Source organism: Panicum virgatum, chromosome 4N (genome assembly GCF_016808335.1).
Source record: "Panicum virgatum strain AP13 chromosome 4N, P.virgatum_v5, whole genome shotgun sequence".
In the NCBI taxonomy this organism is placed as follows: Eukaryota; Viridiplantae; Streptophyta; class Magnoliopsida; order Poales; family Poaceae; genus Panicum; species Panicum virgatum.
The window spans coordinates 2,919,075-2,932,687 of NC_053148.1; the positions used below are offsets into that span (position 1 = coordinate 2,919,075).

Here is a 13,613-nt window from a genome sequence, read left to right on the forward strand (position 1 = left end):
CCGCTGCCCCGGGTCTGACATGGACCGTGCTGAGTGTCATAGAAGGACATACAGACCTATATCTGTACCTAGGCTTGGAGGCCCCACCTATTTGGGGGCCCTGTGCGAGTTACCACCTCGCACACACCCTCTTCAACGGGCCTGATTCCTGCGAAATCATGCTATGACTACAGTATTCCTTGCCGTGTGAAGGATCGGAATGGCGACTAAGGGGCTAAGGGGGTGAATAGGGGTCTCAAAAAATTTTATCGACAATCATAGCCTATATTCTAAATTCAACCCTCAAAACTTCGCACTACTAGCAAGGTCAAGAACATATAGCTATGGGAGAGCTGCTGGACATAGGAATCAAGCTAGAAAGCAAAGTGAGAAGTGCGGAAGCAAGCACCGAAGATTTGAAGGGAAAATCCGAGAGCACAAGTCGGTTCAGCCTGGTTGGATCGGCTTAGCCTATGTAACCGAGAGCTCAACTCGTCTCAGCTGGTCTAGGACGGCTCAGCCGGTGTACAAAGTTGGCTCAGCTTGTGTGAAAACCGAAAGCACAACTCGACTCAACCCGTTTTGTATGCATAGAAAAGCAGCCCGTGAAACAAAGTTGACACCCCCAAAGTGGATCAAACGAATTATCTGGTTGTGAAACAAAGTTGACAACCATAATATCAAATTCATGTAACGTTATCAATCACTTATCATTCAAAGGTGATCACCTTGAAGCAAAACCCTTGCAACTAGAAAATAGTAGCTCCCGACGACTATCTAGTCATTCACGTAATGTACCAGTCACATAACTATCCGGATCATTCTGAGTCTCCGGATGACTTGACGTGCTACTCCTGTTAATGGGGCGGGGCTTGACGGGTTTTTTTGGTGGGTTTTAATACAGGTACTATTGGATGGGTGGAAATGGGTGGCACTATGAATCGGGTTGGGCGCGGGTTGGGTTGACGACACAGACGGATTGGGGCGCTTTGATAGTAGATCGGCCCGTAAGTCGCATATCATCTTCCGTCGTGACTTCGGGTTGGGGCGGGTTGGGGCATTGGGCCGACAGAGTGGGTCGGAGCGGGTGGTAGTTAGGTCTCTTGAAATATGAGTAGGGGCAGGTTTAACCCTATTAGCAGACGTACGACGTGCACTGCCGGCCTCGAAGTCAAGTCTCCTCCCTGTGCCTCTGCGCCTTTATAAATGGCCGGGTAGAAGGCCGACTGGCCTAGGCAAACAACGGCTAGACTAGAACCAGAAAAATCAAGACTCAGTCTTTCCAAAAAAAAAAACAAGATGAGGAAGAAGAACCAGAGACTCTGAGTATATAGCTAGCTAGGCCTAGGAGCTCTCTCTATCTTCTCAAACACGTACAGGTGTGGATACCGTCAGCCAAAATACGCAGGTGCAGGCAAAGCAACGCATACAGCATGGCGTCACCGTTGTGTGCTGGTAAGAGTTTCTTGCTACTCCACCTCCATCCAGTCAAGAACAAGTGCACGAGTTGAATAAGTATCTACTTTTTGTTTGTTAATTGATCTAATTATTACCACAAGTGTGAAGTTCTCTAACTGTGTCTCTGGGATAAGTCCATTGTTCCCAAGGACTTGAATTTGGGCTTTTGCCCAAGTGTGTAAACAAGGGGTTAATAATTTTACCATCTAAAAAACAAAAATCAGGAGCTTATGCAGTTTGGTTGGTGCCAGGCGGTGATGCCTTAGCGGTAGTCGCAACGGATGTAACTAAGGGGTTGTTCGGTTCCAGGGACTTTTTTTAAGTCTCTGGAACTTTTTAGTATTTAGAAGTATTAAATAAATATTAATTATAAAACTAACTGCAGAATTCTGGGGCTAAACTGCGAGACGAATCTAATGAGGTATCTTAATCTATGATTAGCGAATGGTTACTGTAGCATCACTGTAGCAAATTATGAATTAATTAGGCTCATTAGATTCGTCTCGCGAAAAAGCACTCAGCTGTCAAAAAACATTTATAAACAGATTTTATTTAATACTATAAAATAGTAAGATTTCTTTTGATGTGATAGGGACTTCTGAAAAAAGTTCTGGAGCCAAACAAAGCCTAAGCATGGTGCAATACAAAGAATGCATGGTACAAATTTAATGCTAAGATTTACTGCAAGTATTGCTAACAAATTAGATATTGAAATCTCCTTAGCACCTATTAACATCCCCGTTTAGTGATGAAATTGAAAGTTGAGAGGTAATGCTAAATAACCACAATTATCCTCCAATGAAAAGTAATATTCTCGTATGTGAAAAAAAAATCTGATAGAAGAGTATAATCTAAAAGTTGGACCACGTGGGACCCACGTTATCATCATTCATTCCCTCTCTCATTCCCGCAACTATACCGTATGATTAAGTGGTCAAGTTTGCATGCCAAGGGAGTTATTTCGCGTCGCAACTAATCTATCCGAGAAAATTAAAATTGCAACGGAGATTGAAAAACGACCTAACAGTTGTACATGCTCCAAGGGATTCGTTGTCATTTTTTCTTCTTCCAGTTCACCTAGAAGATACCCCTTAATTATTTATGAAAAGTAGATATATAAGAAATTTTATCTAGACATTATATTGCCAGTTCAAGTCATATATTAGAAAACCTAGATGGATTCACATCTGGAGAAAATATAGGTTGAAGTTTGTTAAACAGCAGGCCACCCTGATGGTACAAAACAATAATAAAAAAATGTTATAACTACGTTGGTGACATTTTTGTATCTTGTAATTAAGAAGAAGAAGAAGAATGTAATGATGAAGTATGCATACACGAAATATTAAATCGTCATCGTACCGGCAATTAAATTAGACCGAGTACTAATAAAATAAAACAGAAATAACCACTACTACCAAAACTGATTAACAACGACCTTTTAAATTGGGCCTTGAGACGGGCAGGTCGACAGCCCGCCTCTGTTAATGGTGGCCGAGCTGCCGGCCGTACAACCGTCTCGGTTAATAGTTTAACTGAGGCGGTTACCATAACCAAACCACCTCAGTTATTAATTGAGGTGGTTTGGTTATGGTGACCGCCTCATTTAAACTATTAACCGAGGCGGCTCACATCAACGCAATCGCCTCAGTTAATGACAATTAACTGAGGTTTTGTTTAGTGTGTCCATCTCGGTTAAGATCCCTATAAATACTTTTGATTTGTGAGTTTCAAATTCAAATTCAAAATGAAATAAGATTTTTTATTTTGGAGCGGTCAGTTTATAAGGTGAACGCCTCGGTTAATGTAGCGTCACAGAGGCGATCGTCTTAATGGAACAGCCTCTATTATTACGGAATAACAGAGGCGGTTGCCATAAAACAAACTTCTCTGTTAAATGTTTAATTGAGGCAGTTGTCTGTCCGCTTCGGTTAATACCTCAATTAACAGTGACCTTTGAGGCGTTTGCTTTGCCCGCCTCAGTAAATCTATTTTGCCCGCCTTAGTTAAGTTTAATGTAGTAGTGAACTGTGGCTATATATATGTCTATCTGATACCTTCGACCGTACTTTATTATTTACAGGTAAGACGAAATTGCTTCTACTCATGGCAGCCACAGTGATACTGCAGCACAGTACCGCTGCAGCTGATTGGGCAGTTGGAGCTGGGAACAGCAGCCTTGCCAAGCCTGGTTGCCGAGACAAATGTGGAAACGTCAGCATCCCCTACCCATTCGGCATCGGGAAAGACTGCTTCCGAGAAGGCTTTGAAGTCTCCTGTCCCCCAGATGATGTTCCAATATTAAACACTTCCGGCACACCTCTATTGGAAATTAACCTGAACTTTGGCGAGGCTCGCATTCAGAATAACATATCACAGGCCTGCAATATCACCAAGTTCGACATGCTTACCGGTGCATCAGTTCTAGTTCAACGTTTCTTCATGGTTTCCAGAACCAGGAACATATTCACAGCAATTGGTTGTTCCACTGTCGCACTCATCGCGGGGGATATGGAGACACCCATCGGGGAGGATGGAGGGTTTGATTTCTACATAAACAGTGCATGTGGGTCATTCTGCGCAGAGGATGACATCGATAATACTAGTACGGATTGTTCTGGCAGAGGCTGTTGTCAGACTGCAATTCCAAGAAACCTAAAATCGTTCTTCCCCGTCTTTTTAAATAACAGCCTCATTAGAGCTCAGAACTTCAATCCATGCAGTTATGCATTCATAGCTGAGACAGGCTGGTTTTCTTTTGATCCTTCCTATGTCACATCGCAAAATCTTCAGAATCAATTTGGGTTCGGGCCTCCCTTGGTTCTTGATTGGGTTGCTGGGAACGGATCCTGTGAAGCCTCCAGGAAGATGGGATCATCGTATCCTTGCATTGATGCAAACAGTGAGTGCGTCGATGTGCCCAATGGACCAGGGTTTCTCTGCAACTGCTCCACAGGTTTCGAGGGAAATCCATACCTGGCCGGAGGATGCAGAGGTCAGTCAGCATGCACCCATCTTCGTAATTGATTACCTAATTCCCTTTCTTATTTGTGCTTTATTTGCCGAAGATTGATTCCACTCACCTATATTTCTGACAGATATAAATGAATGTGATTACCCATCCATGTATTCTTGCATAAATGGTACCTGCACCAACACTATTGGGAGCTACAATTGTACATGCCCAGCTGGAACTCAGAGCAAGGATCCAAAGAACTCACCATGCACTCCAATTCCCGGCACGAACAAGCAGCCTCAAGTGAAGGTGGTCATAGGTATCCCCTCCCCCCTATAGTTTTTCTGTTAGGCACCAGGTCTGTGGGCTGACCCACGGCCCGGTATTTTGATCTAGTCCGAGCACGACATAGCAATAGGTCAATCGGACCCATGCTGGGCCTAGTTCAAGCTTATGAAATCAAATTTCTAAAACCGGCCCATACATATAGGCACGAGATCTGTGGGCTAACCCACGGCCCGATATTTTGGTCTGGCCTGAGCTAGACACGACACGAGGTTAATTGGGTCCGTGCCTCGTGCCATGCTTGTCGAGACCTCAGGACGTGCCCGGCATGATACGGTTAGCAGTTGGTCTAATATCACCTGTAATTCTCACCAATCAAACCAAATTTCTACCACCGGCCCACATATATATACATATTTTCATCACCAAACTCTAACTTTCCATCTCCCAAATTCCATCCCCTCTCCCCCTCCATCTCCTAACTCCTCCTGCGGCGGCGGCCGCCCCTCCTCCCTTCTCCTCACAGTGGCATTGCGTGCCAGCCTACCTCCTTCCCTCCCTAGCGGCGGCGTGGCGTGGCCAGCCTACTCTCTCAGGGTGGCAATTTTCCCCGCAGGGGCGGATCCCCGCAGAGACCCGACCCGAACAGGGCAGGGATGGGGACCAATTTGGCCCCGTGGGGGTAACGGGGCGGGGACCCGAGTTCTTAACGGGGCGGGGGCGGGGATTGATTTTCCCCCGCGGGGCTCCATGGGGATCCCCAGTAGCAGCAACACAGCCCAATAGAGCCCACTAGCCCCTCGTAGGCATATATAAACTCCGACAACAGCAGCTGTAACCCTAATTCTATTTTCCCCTCACTCTCGCATGCGAGCAGCCGCTGCCACACCCACTCTTTCTCTCTGCTCTCGATTTGCTCTCGATGGTTGATGGCTCCCTCTCACCATGCATCCTCGTGTTCCTGGCGTGCGTTGGTGGGAGTGCTGGAGGCAAGTAGCCAAGTACAAGGGTGAGGTCTGTTTGGGCGAAGGGCAAGAAGCTGCTTCGTTTCCATCCACAGGAAGGAGTCTGCATCAAGCACCCTCCGCCATTCATTTTTGCGGCCGGCCAACCAGAATTCTGGTGTCAGCATGTCGTTTTAGGCTGCTGGTTGGTGACTCATATACAGGTAGTTAAGTGATTGGAAATTAACACATGTGTACTGAGATTGTAGGTGAATTTCTGATCTATATATCCTTGTACTGAAATGTAACACATGTGTACTGAAATTGTGGTTCGAAATGATTGTCAAAAGCTATCTTTTTACTGGCATGTGAAATCCCCACTGGGCCCGATGGGATTCGGGGAATTGACGGGGCCGGGGACGGGGCACATATTTTCCCCGATTAAGCTTTCGGGGCCGGGGCGGAGATTACGGCTCGGGGATCGGGGCGGGGATACCCGCCCCACCCCGCCCCATTGCCATCCTAACTACTCTCTACCTCTCCTCCCGCCCATTTGCTCCTCTTGTGCCTGCGCACTGGCACCAGCGCTGGCAGCTATTTCCTTCCCCAGCTGCAGTTTGGCCGACGCTAGCCCCTCCTCGCTTTACTGCGCGTCAGCGCCAGTGCTGGTGCCCGCATCTCCTCCCTTCTCCCCGCGGCGGTCCGTGCAGGGCTGGTCCGTGTCTCGTGTCATGCTTGGGCTGAGACCTTGACACGGTTAACAGTTGGTCCAATATATCCGGTAATTCTAGCTCATAAAATCAAATTTATACCACCGGCCCACACATATATACACATTTTCGTCACCAAACTCTAACTCCCCATCTCCCAAATTTTCTCCCGTGTCCCTCTCCCGACTCCTGTGGCCGTGCTCACTCCTCCTCCCATCTCCTCCCGGCAGCATCGGCGCTAGGCCACATCCTTCCCTCCACCATGGTGGCGCGATGCGACCAGCCTGCTCTCCACCTCTCCTCCTCCACACGCACTCCTTGTGCCTGCACGCTAACGCCAACATCGGCAGTTACTCCCTTCCCTAGTTGCAGTTCGGCCGACGCTTGCCCTCCCCCCATTCCTGCACGCCAGCGCTAGCTCCCACCCCTCCTCCCTCCTCCTAGCAGCGATGCGGATGGTGTGGCATGGCGGTGTGGCCGGCATCCACCCCCAACGATGGTGGTGCGGCGAGATCTGCAAGGACGAGCAACACCCACGTGCGTGCGGTGTGGTTGTGCGGTCCAAATAGGCCGATTGGGCCGCCACGACATGACTAAGGCGGTTTGGTGCCGTGCCTAGGCTGCGGGGTCAACCCGTGGGCTGGCACGGCCCGGCCCGTTTAAGAACCGTGCCTAATCGGGCCCATGCTATGTGGGGTCGGGATGCCCGTTTGGCCATCTACCCCCTCCCCCGGTCGCCCTTCTTGGCGACACTGGGGTGTGACTCGGCTCCTCCTCCTCCTCATCGTAAGTCGCTCGCCCAGCCCCCTCCCTCCTTCACCCCATCTCTCTCTCTCTCTCTCTGCCCCGAAACCTCGGTCGACTTCCCCATCTCCATTTTGGTCGCCGACGTCCGCTGGTCAACTTCTCCACCTCCGTTTTGATCGCCGACGTCTGTTAGGGTCTGGATTCGGCCACTCCATTACCGGATTTGTACCTCCCTTGGCCGGATCTTGTGCGGAGCGGCGTTCCTCTACCCCCTACCGGTGCGGCACCCTCCTACCAACGCTTACGACTGCATCCGTGGTGTCTACGCTTGTCGGTGGGAATGAAGAGGGCACAGGCTCCGAGCTGCAGTGACGTTGTTTGGTCGCAAGGCTGGCTAGCATGGGCCCAAGGAAACGCTTGGCGCGTGTTGTGGGTTGCCGGCTCGGTTCCTTCGCTGATGCCCACTCAGGTGGTTCGCCTCCGGTCGGGAGTGCTATCTCCTAGGTCGTGGCTCTACTGCCCGCCCAGGTGGTTCGCCTCTCTGCAGGTGGTACTCCTAGGCATCCGTGGGCACTAGTGGCCGTTGTTGCGGCTGGTATTGGCAGGGGAGGGGGGCTTCATGACCTCCTCTACGCTATGATCTGCTATGTTGGGCAATTGCTAGAGTTTGGCGGATACTTTGCTGCGCTGATTTTGGCTGGATGCTTTGCCACCATCGTATTACTTCTCTTCTATGGCAGATGCTTTGCCTGTCGTGTATCTGTTGTTCCAACAGATGCTTTATCGCTGTGGTCGTGGTTGTTGCTAGATGCTCTGGGTGGATGCTTTGCCGTCGCAGCTTCTGCTGGACTCATGGTGTTGAGGTTTCTATCTCTTGGATTCAGTTGTACCTGATCGTCTAGTTAGGTTTTCAAGTCTGTATGGGATCCTTCTTTTTCTTACTTTTTGTTTCAGTTTAAATCGCTTATCACTAGCTTGGTGCATTGTTTTCTGTGCTACGAGGGTTCTGTCGTAGTTGTGTTGTTTAATTCTTCTCCTCTTAATGAAAAACGTGCTCAGTCAAAGTCTCGATGAAGGTGGTCATAGGTATATTCTACACGTACAATATATGTTTTCTATAGGGGAAGGCATGGAGATGGATGGAAAGGCATAGTAATAAACAGATAAAAAACGCATTTCTGCACCATTAATATTTTCACCCTCCAATTCTACCATGCATGCATAGTATGGCGCAGATGAAAGCCTCGCTGCAACCAGAGTTTGTTTTCCTTCAGGTGGCTCATATCCAAACTATGAAAAAAAATAGTTGTAGATATAATAATAGAAATGTGGTGTCGCTACAACTCCATTCATCCTAAAATGTAGTTATAAAATGTAGGATATTTTGATTTGTCCTAAGTTAAATTTCTCTTATAAAACTAAAACAAACAATTTATATTTTAAAATGGAGAGTAATAAATAAACTGAAACTTAGGCTATTGGACATTCTTCTTTTTTCCTTTTTAAAAAGTACATTTTCCTGAAATTTACCCAGTGGCAATACAATGAGTTGAACTGATGATGATATTGATGACATCCTACTTTTAGGCACTTCTATCGGCTTCGTCCTCCTAGTCATTTGTATATCTGCTCTACTGATCGTGTGTCAAAAAAGACAGTTGGCAAAAGAGAAGGAGAAGTTCTTCAAACAAAATGGTGGTCATATATTATACCAACAAATCCTATCTAAACAAATCGACACAGTGACTCTATTCACAACTGAAGTTTTGAAGAAGGCGACACACAATTACGATAGAAGCAGAGAACTAGGCAGAGGTGGCCATGGCACTGTCTACAAGGGCAATCTAGATAATAACAAGGTTATAGCTGTGAAGCGATCAAAGATCATAAATGTGGTCCATACCGAAGAATTTGTACAGGAGATTATTATACTTTCTCAGCTTAACCACTGTAATGTGGTCAGACTTGTAGGCTGCTGCTTGGAAGTGGAAGTGCCCATATTAGTGTATGAATTCATCCCAAATGGAACTCTCTCTCAACTGATCCATGGCAATAACAACAATAGACGACTACCTGTTTCGTTAGAAGACCGCCTCCGGATCGCTCAAGAATCTGCTAAAGCATTGGAGTATCTACATGTTTCCATCAACCGCCCCATTGTCCATGGAGATGTGAAGTCCCTTAACATTCTTTTAGACGAGAACTACATGGCAAAAGTGACAGATTTCGGGCATCAAGGATGCTACCTAAGGATGCAGTTCAACTCATGACATTGGTTCAAGGAACTCTAGGTTACCTAGACCCTGAGTACCTGCAAGAGCGAAACCTTACAGAGAAGAGCGATGTTTACAGCTTTGGAGTCGTGCTTCTGGAGTTGATCACAAGGAAGAAAGCGATATACTTTGATGGCCACGAGGAAAAAAGTCTCGTAATATCATTCCTGCAAGCGCTGAAGGACAATAGATTTGAGAGTATGCTGCTGGATACTAGTATAACGGGTGCTGGAATGAAGGAATTGTTACAAGAGGTTGGTGAGCTGGCAAGCCAGTGCTTGAGTGTCAAAGGAGACGAGAGGCCTTCTATGACCCAAGTGGCTGACAAGCTGAAAGCTATGCGGAGTACATGGAGAGAGGCCTTGCTGCTGCAGCACAATGAAACTGAACAGCATCTAGCTGTGGAGTTGGCTGCGTCGTCTTTGAGTTTTGGCCTGCCGCCAAGCATGTCCTGGACGGGATTGGATATTGAAGCACCACACTAGACGACGTCAGTACTACAGACATGGGGTATTGGATCATTGGTCTCGAGTTTAGCTTCTAGCATATGGATTGTACTACAGATATTTTTTTTTCATTTCATTTAATCACGCGGAGTATTGGCTTGTAATCACGTTATGGTAGCGCAATTATTGTTGTTTAGGGCTCGTTTGGAAACATGCAGGATTTTAGAATCCACATTGTAGAATCTTCACAACTTCCAAACAAACGGGGCTGATTTCAGCCTGGATACCGGAATCAAGATTCTAGGATTTTTACAATCCTAGAAGCCGGAGCAAGTGAGCTTCCAGCTGCAACTTCTTGTCAAAATTACCATTGACGGTGGGTGAATACCGCGAGCAGAAATTCTTGAGAACCCCCGTTTAGAGATTCGGCCAGGGGTATAAACCGCGTAAGAATCTCCCCTAAGGAAGCGAGTGGAGACGGTGGTTTTTAGACAGGTTCAGGCCGCCCGGAGGCGTAATACCCTACGTCCTGTGCGTGTTGTGATTGGTTCTTTGCTGATCCTGAGTTGGAAAGCCCAAGCCCGGAACATGTCCTGTGCGTGTTGTGATTGGTTTTTTGCTGATCCTGAGTAGGAAAGCCCAAGCCCGGAACATGTGTATGAGTTAGGTACCGAAAGAGCCGGTCCCCATACATATCCTCGGACCTTTCTATTTATCGACTATGTCTGCCTTCTCTGTTGCTTCTCTAACTAGTGTGAACGCCCCCTTCGCATGGTAGGCACCGCCTTCCGGCTGCCCTACCCCTGTTAGGCGGGCAGACGTCTTTGTCGGGCCTGCCGTAGCAGGCTCCTGTGTCCCGCCAGTGTCAGAGACACCCCGGGGTGACCTCGGGGAGTCCCGGGGTGGCTGTAAACACTGACTGGTGGGTCTTCTCATCCCGGGGTGTTCCGGGGCAGTCTGGCCGGCGCTTGTGCTCCCGGGGTGCCTCAGAGGCCGTCCGGGGTGGCGTGAGCGTGGCAACATGGTGACCTCTGGGGTCGTCCCGCGGACCCTCCTGGTCCGGGGTGACCCTGGGCAACCCCGGGGCGTCGCCCGAGGTGGCTCTTGCTTTTACCGTGATGGGGGCGCTGTTGACAGCCAAATCTGGCAGATCAGAGGTCGACCGGTCTGTCCAGTTGTAGCCCGAGTAGGCTTCGTTTTATTTTGTAAAATTCTTGTATAAACTGACTTGGAAAGGAGTACGACTTCCCCGGCCTATAAATATAAAGACTAAGGCCGATTGAGGTATTCCCAATCGAATCAAATCAATTTACATCTACTTTTTGTTCCTCTCAAACCCTAGTTTTTCCAAACCCTAATTTTGTTCTTCCTGCATCTTGACGGCGTTTGAAGGCGTTCTGAGTGGCCTGCCGACCTCAGAGCAACCCTAGCTGCGCAAGCTCCGACGGGGTCCCTCCCGAGCTCGCGTTTCTAGGCTCATCGCAGTTCTCTGCACCCGACCGGTCAGACCGGTCGGCGCAACCGGCCAGACTGGTTCGCCTAGGGTTCTTCTTGTGTTGATTGTTTTGACGATCGCTCGCACATTCTAGCGCATTCGAGTGTGTTGGCGTAATTCTGTGTCAACATATTTTTTGGCGACTCCGCTAGGAACAGATTAATCTGGTTTAAAAACCGATCTAAACTAGTCCTCGAAGAAGATGGACTCTTCAGAGATCGACAAGGAAAACATCGTCACGGCTACGATAGAAGAGCTCACCGAAGAGGAGCGCAAGGCCTACCTTCTTGTGGAGGAGCACGTCAAGGCTCCATTCCTGAAGGGCTTCAAGAAGGATCATGGTGGCCTTGTCAAGAGGGTGGAGGAGTTCATACTGCCGTCTCTCAAGCTTAGCAAAGATAAGATTGAAGAGATCCCCAATGTAAACCTCTCTCCCTCCGATATGTTTGATAAAATGTCATCCATGATGGATCAAAAGATTGTTGCTGCACAAGCCGCTGTGGGTGACGTTTTAATTAAGTTGAGTAGTGATATTGACGCATTTAAAGGCAAAAAACCTATGTCAGATCCTAACTCATCAGATCCGAGTTCGGCTACCCCTGAGTTCACATCTGAACCACTGTATGATATGCCGCCGAACTCGTTCCCAGGGCAAACCCCGCCACCGTCGACCATGTACACAGCACCGGCCGGACCGGTCTCACCAACAGGTCAGACCAGTCCGACCGGTCAGATTGGTTACTCAACTGGTTTGACAGGTTACTCAACCGGTCAGACCGGTTACTCAGTGCCGTCACCGACACCCCTCGAGACAATTCCAGGTTCGGTTGCCCCTGGCCGAGCTAATGAATTGTCGTTGCATACACCACCTCGCACTACTGATGTAGCAGGTGGGTCACGAGGATCTGGACCTAACCAAGGACCGATCCCAACTTCTTCACAGATGATGACACATGGAAATCCTAATCCACATCAATTTTCTGAATTTTATACCAGCCAGCACTATCAAGCCGATCTCCTTAAGTTCAAAGAAGATCTGGCTAATGCAATTAAGAGTAAGCTTGGGGTGGATATGGGTACTACACATTTGTATCAAAAACCTTATCCCGCTGAGTTTGATTTCGTTTCTTTTCCTGCTGGTTGACATACTCCCAAGTTCACTAAATTTAATGGTGATGATTCTCGTACAACTTGGGAACATGTTAGTCAATATGTCCTGCAGTTGGGGGAAGCCGGTTTCAATGATGCTTTGCGTGTACGCTTGTTTTCTTTATCTTTGACTGGAACGACTTTTTCTTGGTTTTCCTCGCTTGCTCCAAATTCTATTCGTAATTGGGCTCAATTGGAGCATAAGTTTCATGCTCACTTCTTTAGTGGGGAAATCGAAGCGAAATTGTTGGATTTAACATCGATTAAGCAAGGCCGTGATGAACCTGCTTCGGATTATTTTGTATTTAATGGGTTACGTTCTTATTTGAAAGAAAAACTCGAGGGCTTTAAATATCATACGGTAAATTTCTTGCAAGTCAAAGTCATGGGTTTAGAGTTTAAGCTTAAAAATGCCAAAGATACTTTCAAGCCTCATCGGTCCAACACACATATTCTTGATCATGATTCGGATAGTTCGGCCGATGAGAGCAAAGAAGTATTTGCCGCTGAGTTTATTTGGCGATCAAAGGCCGAACCCGGTTCGGTTTCGTCTCTCAAGCCGATTCAAAAGAATCGGCAAGAGGAGCTGAAATTTATGTTTGATGTCTCTTAGTGCGATCGGATTTTTGATGAATTACTTAAAAATGGTAACATTTGATTGTCACATGCTATACATCTCCTGAGGAGCTTAAACGACATGCATATTGTAAGAGGCATAACTCTACATCTCATGCTACTAATGATTGTAATGTTTTCCGTCGACACGTACAATCGGCCATTAATGAAGGACGATTGGTACTTTCTGAGATGCAAATTGACAAGGCTCATTTCCCTGTTCATACACTGGAATTGAACAATCCGAAGGTGCTCATTCGGCCGAAACAAGACGAAGGAGCAAAGGGAAAGAACGTTGTCATGGGTGATCCGAGGCCGATGAATGCAAGTGACAAGATTCTGGCCAGGGAATTTTTCAAGGAGAAAACTGATTATGGCAAAGACACTCTGAAGATCACCATCAGAAATCCAAGGCTCGGGGGGCAGGGAAGCTCTCCACTAGAAAATCGGTTTGCTGCTCAGGCACGACCGGTCAGACCGGTGCCTCCGACTGATCAGACCGGTCTGGTGACCGTCCCCAGACTTTCCAGCCGAAGCGTCCGGAAGTGGGTACTTG

General features: G+C 47.6%; 1 pseudogene; it reads left to right on the forward strand.

Moving 5' to 3' along the window:
* Positions 1-1,207: 1,207 nt before the first annotated feature.
* Positions 1,208-10,032, forward strand: LOC120670864 (annotated as a pseudogene).
* The last annotated feature ends 3,581 nt before the right edge of the window (positions 10,033-13,613 follow it).